Genomic DNA, 14,779 nt, shown 5'->3' with positions numbered 1-14,779 from the left:
CACACCCCTCATTCTCACCCACCTGCACCCTGACCCCTCACACTGGTCCCTTTTCTCTCTCTTTTTTAAAATAGCACTTTTCACCTTCTAACACACTGTATAATTTACTTGTTATGTTTCCTCTTTGTCTCCCCTTACTACGATGTAAGCTCCTTGAGGGCAGGGATCTGTACTTAGAGGAGAGGATACAGGACGTTTAGAAGGTGCTCAAAACATATATAGGGAAGGAGGGAGGGACTTAATGCCAACATCCGCCCCCCTGGGCCAGGCCCATGGTGAGGGGTGTGGCAGAGCGTCCCCTCCCTGGTACTACTGGGGACAGCCAGAGGCCAGGGGGCAGATCGGGGCTGCAGATGGGTGGGAGGCCTGCCTGCTTTCCAGCCACCAGCCTGATGGGAAGGCACAGCTGTGGGTGGGAGGGGAGCCGGGAAGGATGTGCTCAGTTTCTGGGGAAGGAACTGCTGGCCAAGGATGCACTTAATTTAGCCCAAGTCTGGCATGGAGCAGGGAGTGGAGATTAATGCAGATCAGGTGCTGTTCTTTCCTTGCGGCTGGGGCTGAGGCTGGGGGCTGGGTTGGGTCAAGTGTGTTACTGGCCCAGGGTGAGATAAACACCCTCTTGTGACAGTCCTTCCTCCAGGAGGACAGGACGGCCGGATCTCGCCTGCCGGGGCCACGGTGAGCGAAGCGTCGGCGTACGGCTTTACAGCCTGCATGTGCCTGTCGCAGGTGTGGTCTCATTTGGGCCCCAAAGTCCCCTGCCAGGGAGCTAAAATTTCCATTTTACAGGTGGGGGGGGACGCGAAGGGAAGCTGCAAGGGCAGGAGGGGCTCTCAGGAGGGCAGCTGGAACCCAGGGCTCCAGATCCAGTGCTCGCTCCTCCCTCTTCCGTCTCCTGCGTGTGATGGAAGGAGACAGACCCCTTACCTGCTTCCTGGTTGCAGAATGGGCCCACTGGCGAGGTGGGGCAGCCCTTCCAAGCCCGTACCAGGCCCCGTGCTGACGTCAGGAAGGCAGCGAACACCCAGGCTGGGAATCAGAACAGCCAGCGTTGATCTCCGGTTTGGCTCCAGATTGGTCAAGCCACCGCTGCTCCCCAGGGCTCAGCTTCCCCACCTGGACAAGCCTGTCCAGCTGATGGTGCTCAGGTGGGCTCCACTGAGACTCAGGCACAACTAGGCTTTTCCACCGTGGACACCACTCACTGGCCCGGAGCTTCCAGAGGCTCCTGTGGGAGCTTATACTCATTCTTTCTTTCCTCCCACCTTCCCTTTCTCTTCCCATCCTCTTGTCCCTCTGCCCTGGGCCAGGGGATCTGAATAAAGACCAAGAAACTCAGCTGTTCTCCAAGGGGCAATGCTCAGCAGCCGCCCCAGAGCACTGCTGTGACCATCGTGGCAGCTGCCCGGGCAGGAAAGGACTGACGCTTCGTGGGGGGACTCTGGTTGGAGCTTTGCTCACCCCGACGTTTGAGTGATGATGGTGGGACCTCAGCCTTTCAATGACTTTCACTTCAAAATGGGGCCAATGGTGGAAACAACCCAAATGTCCACCAGCATTCGGTGAATGGTTGATGAATGATGAATAGATAAATAAGATGTGGTGTATCTATCCAATGGAATGTTGTTCAGCCATAAAAAAGGAATGGGATACTGATCCATGGGGCAATATGGATGAACCTTGAAAGCGTTATGCTGAGTGCAAGAAGCCAGTCATAAAAAGTCACATGTTGCTTGAATCCATGTATCTGAAACGTCCAGAACAGGTAAATCCAAGAGACAGAAAACAGATTTGGTGGCGGCCAGGGGCCGGGCAGCGGGAAAGCAGGGGAGCAAAGGCTTCGTGGGTAAAGAGTCTCCTCTGCGGATGCTAAGCATGTTTCGGAACTAGATAAAAGTGGTGGTTGCACGACACTGTGAATGTACTAAATGCCACTAAATTATAATCCTCAAGTGGTGAATTAAAAAAAAATAAATAAATTAAAAAGTGGTGAATTGTATGTTACCTGACTATTACTTCAGTGAATGCATTAGTCCCAGGGTGACTGCACCTCCCCTCCCTCCCTCCCCAGCCTCTGCTGCATCCAGATACTGCCGCTGTCCCACCAACACCCCCTCCTCTACTACCAGTGAGGTTCAACCCCCCTCCAGGCCAGCCCTGACTGCAGGCAGGGGGTTCTTCAGCCAACTCACACTGAGCCCGTCCTTCCGGGGATCCAGCAAGCTTGATGCAGCTGTCCCTATTTAGCTAACCCTACCGTGTAGCAGCGCCCCGCTGAACATTTACAACCCCCTGCCGGGCGGGAACTTTCTCCCCACTTGCCAGAGGAGAAGCTGTGAGGTGCCCAATGCCTCTACATTGTGGCTCTCCCGTGGGTGGCTAGACCTCAGTCCAGCCCCTTGCACTGCCAACAGGCCTACCGTCCCCCCACAACACCTCAGACACAGCAGCGCAAACTTCCCCCTCTGCCTCACTCCCAACCTTCTGCTGTGCCCAGGGCGCTATGGGTATAGGCCTCCCCACCCCAGGGCAGGTGCATATGTATAGGCCTCCCGCTGCATTAGCCTTTAGCCTGGGCAGTGCCTAGAGAATGTCCCAAACTTTAGGCAAGACCTGGCCCTCCTGGGGTAAGGGCCCAAGGTCAGGGCTACACTCTTCCTTCTAAGACACAATCCCCAGGGCTTTGGAGACGACCAGGCACTCACATTCTCACTGGATATGATGAACTTTGATTCAATAAGATCATGAAGAAAGACCTGCCATTGTTTGCTGAGTCCCTTAGCACTGTCATCTCACTTCAGCCTCACAGAGGTCCCAGAAGTACAGCGTGGCATAGTGACCTCGGCAACTGGCATCCCTGGGCTCAGTCCCAGTTCTACCACTTACTCACTCTGTGACCTTAGGCAAGTTACTTAACCTCTCTGAAGTTCAATTCCTCATCTGAGAGACAACTGCTTTCCTTGCATTGGCTTGTTGTGAAGACTTGGTTTTCAGCCCGGCTCAGGGTAAGCGCCCAGTATAAGATTGATGCTCAAATTACTGTTATTATTGTTGTTCATATTTCATATTGCCAATGTCAAAGCTAAGGCTCAGAGGGCTGAAGTGATCTATTGAAGGTCACCTAGCCGATATTAATGAGCAATTGGGCCCATGACCATTTCGAGCCAAAACATGGACTTTTTGAAGCAGAGGGAAAGGGCAGGGGCAGTTCTTTGGGGGATGGGGCACCTAGCTGGTTATGGGGGAGGCCTGCGGGGACCTGAGCCTGAGGCTCAGCAGAAAGGCAGGACTTGGAGGGACAATGCTGGAAGATGGGGCTTAGAAACAGGGGAACACAGGGAGGATGGAGGTGTTGGGAAGCGGGTAGGGCTAGGGGAAGGCTGCACAGGCCACACAGGCAACAAAGGTGTTTTTCTCACCTAGAAAATGAGGTGATGACACCATCCGTGGAAGCAGATCTAGTCGCCAGCCCCGAACCCAAAGCAGCCACCACTGGTGGCAGAGGGGCCTCAGGCAGGACAGCCGGTACTGGAGGCGGGGTTGCCCCCGGGCCAGTGTTCTGAGCCTTCCCCAGCCCAGGTGGAGTCCCCAGGGGCCTCTAGCATCTCATCAGCATTGCTTGTCCAGCAGCCTCATCCGACAGTTGAGGAAACTGCGGATATAAGTGACCTGCCCAGGGTCCCACCGCAGAAACAGAACTCATTTCCTGTCCAACACTCCTTCGTGGCTCCACACTGAAAACCTAGATGGAGAGGGACAAGGGGGAGCGTGAGACTGAGGTCCTGAAAGGCCTCAGGTCCCCTGACTTCCCCCCATTTCTGGAATCCCACCCTTATAGGCCAGTTCCCTGGGAATAAGGAACAACTATTCCCATTTAGAGTTAGTTCACAATCACAGGCAGGGACTGCGTAGAGTCAAAATTACCCTTAAAGACATCTTAAGAGACAGTTGGGGGACCCTCCACGCAGCCCCTCAATACACCCACGGGGGTGGGCTTCCCTCCCGCCCGGGCTCAGATCCTTGAGTGGTAGCAGGCTTGTGTTTCAAGGTCACACACAAACGGTACCCCTATATTCATCCAGAATCACTCCCAGCATGAAAAGGAACTGTGCTGGAGACTGGGGACCCAGCCAAGGGTGGTGGATTCCGCCCTCCCGTCGCCCGCTTCCTAAGTCACTAGCTAAGTCATCCTCTCCTCATTCTCGCCCTTGGCCAGATGTGTTCAGCTGAAATGGCACACGTAGATCCACGGCTCCCAGGGTGCTCCGTAAGTAAGTTAGCAGGTGCAGCTGCCCTGCGTGCTCCAGGCCAGAGGACTGGGCTCGTGTTTACTAGGCCAGGTGGTTGGGTGGAGAGAGGGCCTGGGCTCAAAAGTCATCAACACATCAGAACTGGGTTCAAAATCCTGACTTTGCTATTTCATATTTCTGTGAACAAGTTAGCCTCTCTGGTTCTCCATTTCCTTATTTGTCAAAGAGGAAAAAGCAAGACTGTTGAGGATAAAAGGAAACAAGATTTTCATGTACCAAACATGCAGGAAGTGGTGGTGAGCGTGCACACATACCTCTGCTGGCGGAGGGTGAGGAGGGGGGCTGTTGATGGGGATGTGAAAAGGGAGGTCAGAGATCCAGCACCCTGGGAGACAGTTGGAAGAGGCATTTAGGAACTGGGCCGGGGGGGGGGGGGGGGAGGAAGCGGCGGAGGCTTGTAGGTGAGGGTACCACTGAACCAAGAGGCCCCACCCCAAGTCTAGTCCTGCCCGCCGCACTGGGGAGCTGTCTTGTGAAGGCCAGCCAGGCTCGGAGCAGAGGGGTGGACACCAATCCAAACATCAATGCAGGGCCTGAGATTTTTGGCCAGATGAGAGCAGTAGGGAGTGGAAAGGCCCAAGAAACGCTGTGTATCTGAGCTCCCTGGGGGTTTAGAGACCTGGGTTGAGTGGCTGGGAGCCTTCTGGATTCCATCCAGACCCCTGGCTAGCCCTGCCCCACTGTCTACTTGACTCATGTCGGGAGGAGAGAGGAGAGAAAACGGAGGCAGGGGAGGGGAAGCCACGCAGCTGTTCCCGAGCTGGGGCCTCGGAAATTCGAGCTGAGCCTCAGGCTGCCGGCAGGCAGGAGAGGGCCTCTTGGACGCCCACTTCTGAGGCGCTGGCCCAGTCTCACCAGCAGACCTGGGATTAGCTCAGCAGCCTTCTCTGAGCTCTGAACATCTGCACCCTGGCGTCCACTTCCCTCTCTCCCAGCCCCCTGAGACGCAGAGGGGGAGGAAGGGGGAGCAGACAGCTGCGACCTGGGAGGGGACGTAGGAGGGGCCCCTGAGTGGCCTGAGACGTGGGGATTAGGGCACAGCAGTGGTAGAGGAGCCACCTGGGGCTTCATTCCAAAAATGCCTTCCACTCCCCTCATTTTGTGAACCTGAAGGAGATGGGGTTTAGGAGGAAAAGAGGGAAAATAACATCTGTACAGGCCCACTAGATACCAGGGGGGTGCTGGGCACTTGACCTGGTACTTCTAACTATACCAAGGTTGGGTCTTATTATTTCTATCCCTTTGCGAAAACAGGCTCAGAGAGGTTAAGTAACGTGCCCACAGTGACTCAGTAAGTTAGTAGTAGAGCCACGATATAAACCCAGGTCACTCTAATTCCAAATCCTGAGTGTTCTTTTTAGCCAGGGCCCAAAGAATTGGAACCAGGCAGGTCAGAATGGAACCCCGGGGAGAGGGAAGACTTATTTGCCTGCCCAAGGCTTAGTGCAATCACGGCTGCGTAACTGAGGTCGAGAGCTGAGGAGGAGGGGAGAGGCAACGGCTTTGCCAACTGCTCCTGCAAGAGTTCTCACATTGCAACCTGTCTAGAAGAAAAGATCAGGTGACAAGTCAACAAACCAAGTCATAGGAGGCTCAGCTGGAAAAAAATGGGCTAACTAGCTTAGAGAAGGCTTAGAGGAGGCTGGGTTGTTGCAGACTGACTTGCTCTGTGGGACCGATTCAGCCAGGACAGGCTAGGTTTGGCTGCGATGAGGAACAATCCCCAAGTCTCAGTGGCTTACGCACCCAAGGCTCATTCCTTGCTGACATCACAGTACAGAGCAGGAGGGGCTCTGCTCATCCTGGTCACTCAGGGATCCAAGCCAAGTGGGGTTTCCTCCAGACATGAGCATCCCCTGCCCCCCAAACACCGTGGCAGAGTAAAGAGGTGAACTGCACCCTGACTTCTAAAGCTTCACATTTCATTGGTTGAAGGAAGTCACGTGGAAACACGTAATTTCAGGGGGCTGGAAGTGCAGACCCACCCAGGACCCAGGAGCAGATGGAAATGTTTGACGGGCAGCACTAATGATGATCTCAGGGCCGGGAGGGGTAACTGGGCTATGGGTGAATGCATTCAGAAGTCAATTTTAAGTCCACTGAAGCATGACCTTCGCAGGGGAATAATACGTACCCACCAACAGAGGTATGCAAGCCAAGGCAGGATGGGCACGTTGCAGGAAGGTGTTGGAGGAGACTGCCATTGCTGGGGTGATGGGAGATGGCCTGCATGGTGGTGGGTAAGGGCTAGGGCTCTGGAGACAGAGGTGCCTGTGTTCAAATCCTGTTCTCTCTTATTAGCTGTGTTACTTTGTGCAGATTACCTAACATCTCTGGGCTCCAGTAGTCTCCTCCTCTGTTACATGGGGGTAATAATGCCAAAAACTGTTACAAGGATTGGATGAGATAATATATGTAAAGTCTATAGCATACCGTGCCGGGCAAATGGGAAGCTTGAATCAAGTCAGTTGCTTTAATTGTTGTTCTCGTTCCTACCCAAGATTCTGTGACCTGCCCCTCCTGGAATCGTTGGCAGCATCCTTTCCTGGGCCTCTCACATCCCTAAGACATTAGTCAGCGGCCAGGGCAGAGTTGGGAGAGTGCTGTGCATAGCCCAGCAGGCTGCTTTCCGCACTACTGTGGCATGGTCTGCCGAGGTAGGATGCTTTCTGGGACTTTCTCTAACCCACTCCCGCTCCCCAGTATATTTCCCCTTCCTCCTGCCTCCAAGCCTGATTGCAAAGCAATTACCCTCTCCAGCTCATCCTCAAATCTTCCCTAACAACCATGGATCCAATTTATGTCTCCATGACTTTGCCCTTTCCACAATGTCATAGAAATGGAGGGTTACAGTATGTAGCCTTTCTGCTGTCTCTTAAGTTACCTACTTTATTGAGGTTCGGCCGTATTAGATGGGAGATTATTCTATCTGCCCTCCCCCTTTCTCCCTGTCCAGCTACATGGCTGGTATTTGTTCCTTGATTGTTATCTTCATAGCTCTAATTAGCATATGTATACCTCCAGCTGTAAAAGTACCCCTAAGGCTCTGCACTTTCTGAAATAAAGCTATCCGTGTCCCCATAAGCTCGAAAATCAGCATTTCAGAGACATCAGAAGGAGGCATGGCAGAGTGAATTGGTATGTTTCAGAAACTCTCGGAGCACCGATGAGAGGATGAAATTAAGAGAAGTTTTCTGGAAGAGGCAAGGTTTGGGCTGAGTCCTGTCCACTTACTTTTCCCAGGGCAGCTGCTGGTCTGTTGCTCTCTAGGTCTGTGAGCCTTGCCCTGCAGTATCTTGTTCAGACACCAGGGGGAAGACAAGTGGCTTTGCTGGGATGTCCTCTGCTCTGACAGAGAGAAGACAGCTCAGCTCTCCCCACTCCCATTCCTTTGGGCAGGGGTGGAGTTGCCCACGAGGTTCTCAGCTCCAGACTTCTACCTGCTCAGAGGCTTGAGTTCCTGCACGCCGTCTGAACTGTAGCTTCCAGGCCTTCTGTTTGTGGATACCGTCTCATCTGCACTCCACGTTCGCAAAGTGTGGTCCCTAGAGCCCTTGCGTGGGAACTAGTTTGTAGACATGTAGATTCCTGGGCCCTGCTCCAGACCGCTTGTCAGGAGATGAGGCCCAGGTGTCTGCATTTTTAATACTCAGCCCACATTCCTCTCATACACAGGAAGGACTGAGAACCTCAGGTTCAAGGCTTTCTATGATCTTAGCCTGTCAAACCTCTTCATCATGTTTCTCCCCTATTTTCCATAGTCATTTCTGGGTAAAGGGTCCATAATTTGAGGAAACATAGCATATTTGATTCCTGGAGATTAAGCATCTCACATGGAGTTAACACATGTTAAAAGCCCTGTAGTGAATAAGCCTGTATGATTTTGTTAAATGTAGCATTCCCCAGGTTATTTGACAGGGAAGTCCTCTGATACCTCATTTTTTGTCACTAACTGGATGCTCAGCTCTACCCATCTTAGTATAACAAAACCTCTTCCCTCCCTTCATTTGTAACAAATACAGGCACAGGCCCTCCTGGACAATATCTCCAAGAGAGGAAGAGATGAGAAGACTCATTCCAATGCCCCACGAGCCAGCCTGTGCCATAGCCTGAGCCGCAGCAAGTCGGCCCTGGTCCCGTCCCAGTTTACCATCTCATCCAGCAACCCTGCCTAACTCACACACCACTGCCCCGGGCTGATCTTCAGGATAGCAAAGGTAATTGCACGTTCTCAGAACAGACTTAAAGTTCCTGCCACTAACATCAGAGACCGTCTGGATTTCTACTCTCTACCCATCTAGCCCAGTTCCCAGACTCCTGGATTTTAAGGGCGTATAAGCGACAACCCCCCACCCCCGTGTCCACTGCCTGCAATTTGGAGGGCTAAATAAGGTTCCCTACTTTTTATTTTCCAAGAAGTCCATTAAAATATGATCTGATCTGCACTTCAGTTTTCCCAAAATGTAGTTCCTTGAACTTTTGAATAGGAATCACTCATCATTTTATAAAATAATTTTAATACAAAGTTTAATATCGATACTTTTATTTTAATACCAAAACAAGGAAGAGGAACAGAGTGTCTGAATAAAGAAAAGTCCTCTAAATTAATACATTTAACTTTATGGAACATTCACTCTATTGCCCTCAATTTTTCTGTTTTGCACAAACAAATGAAAAACTCACCACAAACCAGTTTGTGTCCTTGGGCTGGGGTTTTGGAGCAAGCTGACGTGAGGACCTGGTTTGAGAAGAACTCCACGTTAGGAGGCTGTGTTGTGATTGCAGTAATAAGGCAGAGTGTCAATACTGGCTTTTCAGTACATATTTTGTGTATTAACAAGACCTGACATTTTAAATGAGAAAGAGATTGTTGTTTTCTATATTTGGTCCTCATGCTGTTTTAAGGATTGAGAGTTTAAGAAAATAATACCATTCATATACTTACTGTCTACTGTGAGGATTGAGATGGGCCTAGAGTCTGTGGGCAGTTGTAGGCGCTGCCCTTTGGGCAGCATGGTCAGGACAGTGAAGGGTGGGAACTTGCATGGTCGGGGGAATGAAGGGAGGAGCTGGGAGTGAACTCTACAGATGAGCACCAGGAAGGTCATGATGTGGCTGCCCTGTTTCTGAAGGAAGGCCCAGGAGGCAATGAGCTATCTGACATGCTAAGACCCTAGAAAGAAGAGCTAAGCCTAATAGCAAGAAAGTACGGAGATGCAAATTTAAGCTTAATAGAGGAAAGATGTTTTAGGAATCAGAGATGCCTAAATATAGAAAGTGAGCTTCTCATTACTGCATACAGAGGTTGAACAGTCATCAGTCTGGGAGGTGATGGATAAAATAAAAATAAAAAAATTTAATAGAAATAATAATTTTATATTTATAGTACTTGACATTTATTTATTTATTATAAATTTATTTATTTATTTATTTTTGGCTGTGTTGGGTCTTCGTTGCTGTGCACAGGCTTCTCGCTGTGGTGGCTTCTCTTGTTGCGAAGCACGGGCTCTAGGCGCAAGGACTCCAGTAGCTGTGGCACGCGGGCTTAGCAGTTGTGGCTCATGGGCTCTAGAGCACAGGCTTAGTAGTTGTGACGCAGGGGCTTAGCTGCTCCGCGACATGTGGGATCTTCCCAGACCAGGGCTTGAACCCGCGTCCCCTGCATTGGCAGGCGGATTCTTAACCACTGCGCCACCAGGGAAGTCCTACTTGACATTTAAAAAGTTGTTTTGGCACAATTGCCTCTTAAAATAGTCTTCAGGGAATTCCCTGGCGGTCCAGTGGTTAGGACTCCACGCTTCCACTGCAGGGGGCACGGGTTCAATCCCTGGTCAGGGAACTGAGATCCCACATGCCATGCGGCATGGCCAAGAAAATAGTCTTGAGAGGTAGATAAAAAAAACTTCTGACTTCAGGTTCAAGATGGCAGATTGAGGACACACAACAGTGAGCAAAACAGATAAAAATGTCTGCCCTTGTGGAGCTCACAGTCTAGAAATTACATAGATTTTATGTTATCCTAGAGACACTGGAAGAACTTAGGGATAGGGCAAAATAAGGTAATGCAGGGGGAAAATGAAAGGCGATTATAAATGTCAAGAAAAAAAGGCAAGGGCTTCCCTGGTGGCTCAGTGGTTGAGAATCTGCCTGCCAATGCAGGGGACACGGGTTCGAGCCCTGGTCTGGGAAGATCCCACATGCCGCGGAGCAACTGGGCCCGTGAGCCACAACTACTGAGCCTGTGCATCTGGAGCCTGTGCTCCACAACAACAGAGGCCGCGATAGTGAGAGGCCCGCGCACCGCGATGAAGAGTGGTCCCCACTTGCCACAACTAGAGAAAGCCCACGCACAGAAACGAAGACCCAACACAGCCATAAATAAATAAATTAAAAAAAAAAAAGGCAAAAGACAACATATTAAAAAAAAAAAAGAAAAAAAGGCAAAAAAACCCAATCGAGGTAATATAATCATAGCATCCTATTGGTTACATAGTAAACAATATGTAGTCATAAGAATATAAACACTATTTTCAATTTTTAGAAACAATTTGTAGACAAAGCATAGAAACTCAGTGATGATTGAAGATAGAATGTCAATGTTAAAATTTTTGACAATATAAAAATAAATGTAAAGTCAGTGGAATACTTGAATTAGAGGTGGGGAAATGAAATAAAAAGTGGAGAAGTTAATAGTCTAATTCTCATACAAGATTGCTGAGATATTGACCAGAGTTGATAAAACAAACAAGGGATAGAAGAGTAAGTACATTGTTTAAATGTTCAAATGTAAACAGAAGAAGACATAGATAGACTAGATAGATAGATAGATAAGCAGGCAAAACAGAGAGGAAAAGAAAAAGAAGGGCATTTATGTGAACTAAATTTTCATTTTTCATACCGTGGAGTCAATAGATTACCTAAAATCTGTAAATCAAGAAATGGAATAATTTCAGAGGCTTACCACCTAAGTAAACAAAAATATAGATGTTTAAAAGAGGTTGCCTTGAGGATGTGAGTCAGGGGTAGAAAGGATTGGACCAAGAAACCTGTTTTTCATGACACATGTGTATAACATTTCTTTTTTTAAAAAATTTAATTTATTTTATTTTTGGCTGCGTTGGGTCTTCATTGCTGCGTGCCGGCTTCTCGTTGCGGTGGCTTCTCTTGTTGTGGAGCACGGGCTCTAGGCGCGTGGGCTTCAGTACTTGTGGCACGCAGGCTCAGTAGTTGTGGCTCACAGGCTCTAGAGCGCAGGCTCAGCAGTTGTGGCGAGCGGGCTTAGTCGCTCCGCGGCATGTGGGATCTTCCCGGACCAGGGATCGAACCCCTGTCCCCTGCATTGGCAGGCGGATTCTTAACCACTGCGTCACCAGGGAAGCCCAACATTTCTTGATTTTAAAAAAATGCAACGTAATATATTATTTCCATGTTGTTAAAAAAATTAAAATCTATCATACCCATTAAAATAGATGAAGAAACTTAGGCTCAGAGAGGTGAGGTGACTTTGTTTAGGTCACAACACTAGGAAGGGGAGGGACCAGGAATGGATGTCATATCTCACGACATCAGCTCCTCTGAGCTCTGCGGGGCTGCTCCAAACAGCCCTGAGAGCTCCTTTCACTCTGCTTCTATGATTCACCATCCATTCAAGCTGCTATGCCTTTGCACCTGCTCTTTTCTCTGCCTGGGGTGCCCCTCCCAACGTCTTTTGCTGGCATGTGTCTGTTCATTTTTCACGACCCAGCCCTACGTCATTTCCTCCATAACAAGGACTCTTCTCTTGTCCTCCTCTTATACTCTGTCCCTGCCTCTACTGTAATGTTTATTTATGATCCCACTGGATCATAAATATTTGGCTATCCATCCGTCCATCTTTCTGTCTCATTTGCTAGTCTGTGAGCCCTTCAAGGCAGAGGTCTGTGTCTGATTCAACACTGTATCCCAGCTCCCACCCCAAAGCCTGCCACTGGGTCTTCAAAAGTGTTTCCGGAATTTGTGAATGTGTGGAGCACATGTGTCTCTGACTCTAAGATTCTGGGCTGGTGGCCGAGCCCCAAACCCGGGCCACAGGCCTGACAGCTGTGCAGGAGGCTGCTTTGTCAGGTTCATACTCATCCCTAAGTGACTCCCCCTCTCGCAGCCTTTGTATTCTGTCACCCTCCTGTTTTATTGTTCTCCGCTCACATCCCAAGGCTTATCTGCAAATCTCCCAAAAGGCATGCTTTAAGAGCCAATTGGAGCCTTCCATCTGGGTTGTATTAAATCACTGACAGAGTTCTGTCCCCAAGTCAGCAGGGGCTGGAGGAAGGCTTTGGGGAAGACCTTTTCTCCTTAGAGCAACTAACTCAGAAGAAAAATAACGTGCTGGTGGGAGCTGCCCAAAGTGGTGGGAGCAGGGAGATGAAGAGATTGGGCAGCTCTTGTTAGATATGTGTCCCCAGGCATGCTCTCGGTGACTCCGGGCCTCTGTCTTATCACCTGGCTCACAGGAGAGTGATACATGCTCTAGGCTGGTGGGGATTACAAGAGACAAAGCATGAAGATGTGTCTGGAACAGCACTGGCCCAGAGTGGGGGCTCAGTCTATGTGTGAGTCTTCCTTCCCCTCCAGTTCTTTTTTTCTTTTTCTCTATTTTTGTTTTTACTTTTATCACAGTGATCCACTAACACTGTTTAAGAGGCAAATTCTTCTTTTGTTACAACAAAGACTAGTTTCTTACCCCGTCCTCACTATTTATTTTTCCCCAGAGGCAACCACTTTCAACTCTTTTAAACAAGCTCTTCGTGGGAGCCCACAACTTCAAAATATGCAAGCTTTTATTTACTTGCATATTTCAAAATAACTTGCTTGTATTGGTGCTTTTTTTTTTTTTATTTTGTTTTCAGGTTTCATCTTTTGAATCAACTTGGTGAAGGATGTCCTAAATGCTCCATGAAACACAACAGAATATTTTTTTCTTCCAGTATTAAAAAAGATATATAGGGGAGTTCCCTGGTGGCCTAGTGGTTAGGATTCCGGACTTTCACTGTTGTGGCCTGGGATCAATCCCTAGTTGGGAAACTGAGATCCCCCAAGCCACGCAGCTCGGCCAAAAAAAAAAAAGAAAACAAAAAAACATACACAAATATTTTGAAGAAATTTCTATATAATCAGACAGAGATCGGGAGTATAAAACACCCCTAAGTAATCATGTTCTTGATTTCTTATAGTTAACAGTTGGAAATTGCTTCCTAACCGTGATTAAACATTGTGTACAGGTTTTTAAAATGTTCCTAGATACACATTTTTAAGAACAATCAGTCTGGCCAAACATTTTTTGCCAGAACCAATAATCCTAAGAGCCTGAACTAAAAATCTGGTTAAAAAAAAAAAAAAAAAAAAAGGAAAAATACCCATACTCTACAAATGGCTCAGAATTTGTCTTTAAATGGGAGAAAAATTTTAAAAAACATATGAAGCTTTCTGAAAGGTCTTTAACAAGCTACCTTGGGAGCTCAATTCAAAAACAGAGGTTGATGTACTAAAACAGATGTTTCAGTGCAGCTCCAAAAATCTTTATAAATACAGCCATTTGGAAGGATGGTCCTGAATCAGAAGAAGTTTCATTCCTTGTGTATCTATATTAGGTGTGCATGCCTCATCTCAGTTGTCATAATTGTCCCTGTAATTTCTTCCTGAGTAGCGGTCATGACCACCCTGGCTTCTGCCGCCATAGTCTCTGGACGTTTCATATCCATATCCTCCAGGTTGATTGTCATACCTGCCGTTTCCATAGCCCTGGTCCCCACGACCTCTAGAGTAACTGTGACCACGCCCATAGGCTCCAAAGGAACCCCCTCTTGTTCTCCAGGGCCGACTTGCCCACGTGGTTTACACGGATCTGACGACCATCCAGAGACTCTCTATTCGTGGCTCTCATGGCGTCTGAGGCATGCTCTGGATTGGTGATAATGATGTAGCCTAAACCCCGGGATCGCTGAGTTTCCCAGTCCTTGACAATAACCACCTCAGAAATAGGTCTGAAGCTGCTGTGGTGGTCTTCCAGAGCCTGCTCATCAGTGTTGAAGTTGTGGGCTCCCACGAAGAGCTTCTCTTCTTCAGAGGACATGGCAGTGAATTTGAGTCCTGGAAATGAAGAAGTAAAAAGGCCAAAGAGACAGTTACCACCAAGGAGCCGAGAGACTGGGCGCTATTGGTACTTTTTGAATTCATCTACTGAAGGACATCTTGATTGATTCTAGTTTTTGGCAACTATGAATAAGGTTGCTATAAACATTTGTGTGTAGGTTTTTGTGTGGACATAAGTTTTCAGCTCATTTAAGTGAATACCAAGGAGCACCATCTCTGGATTAGATGGCAAACCTACACTTAGCTTTGTAAGAAATTCCAGACTGTCTTCCAAAGTGGCTGTACCATTTTGCATTCCCACCAGCAATAAACGAGAGTTCCTGTTACTCCACATCCTCACC

General features: G+C 48.8%; 1 pseudogene; it reads right to left on the bottom strand.

Annotated features, from left to right (window-relative positions):
* Positions 1 to 13,952: 13,952 nt before the first annotated feature.
* On the bottom strand, positions 13,953 to 14,427 carry LOC114883457 (annotated as a pseudogene).
* Positions 14,428 to 14,779: the final 352 nt, after the last annotated feature.

The sequence above is a fragment of the Monodon monoceros genome, unplaced genomic scaffold (assembly GCF_005190385.1).
Source record: "Monodon monoceros isolate NGI ecotype Baffin Bay Population unplaced genomic scaffold, NGI_Narwhal_1 Super_Scaffold_4, whole genome shotgun sequence".
NCBI lineage: Eukaryota > Metazoa > Chordata > Mammalia > Artiodactyla > Monodontidae > Monodon > Monodon monoceros.
This window is presented reverse-complemented; position numbering and strand designations above follow the sequence as displayed.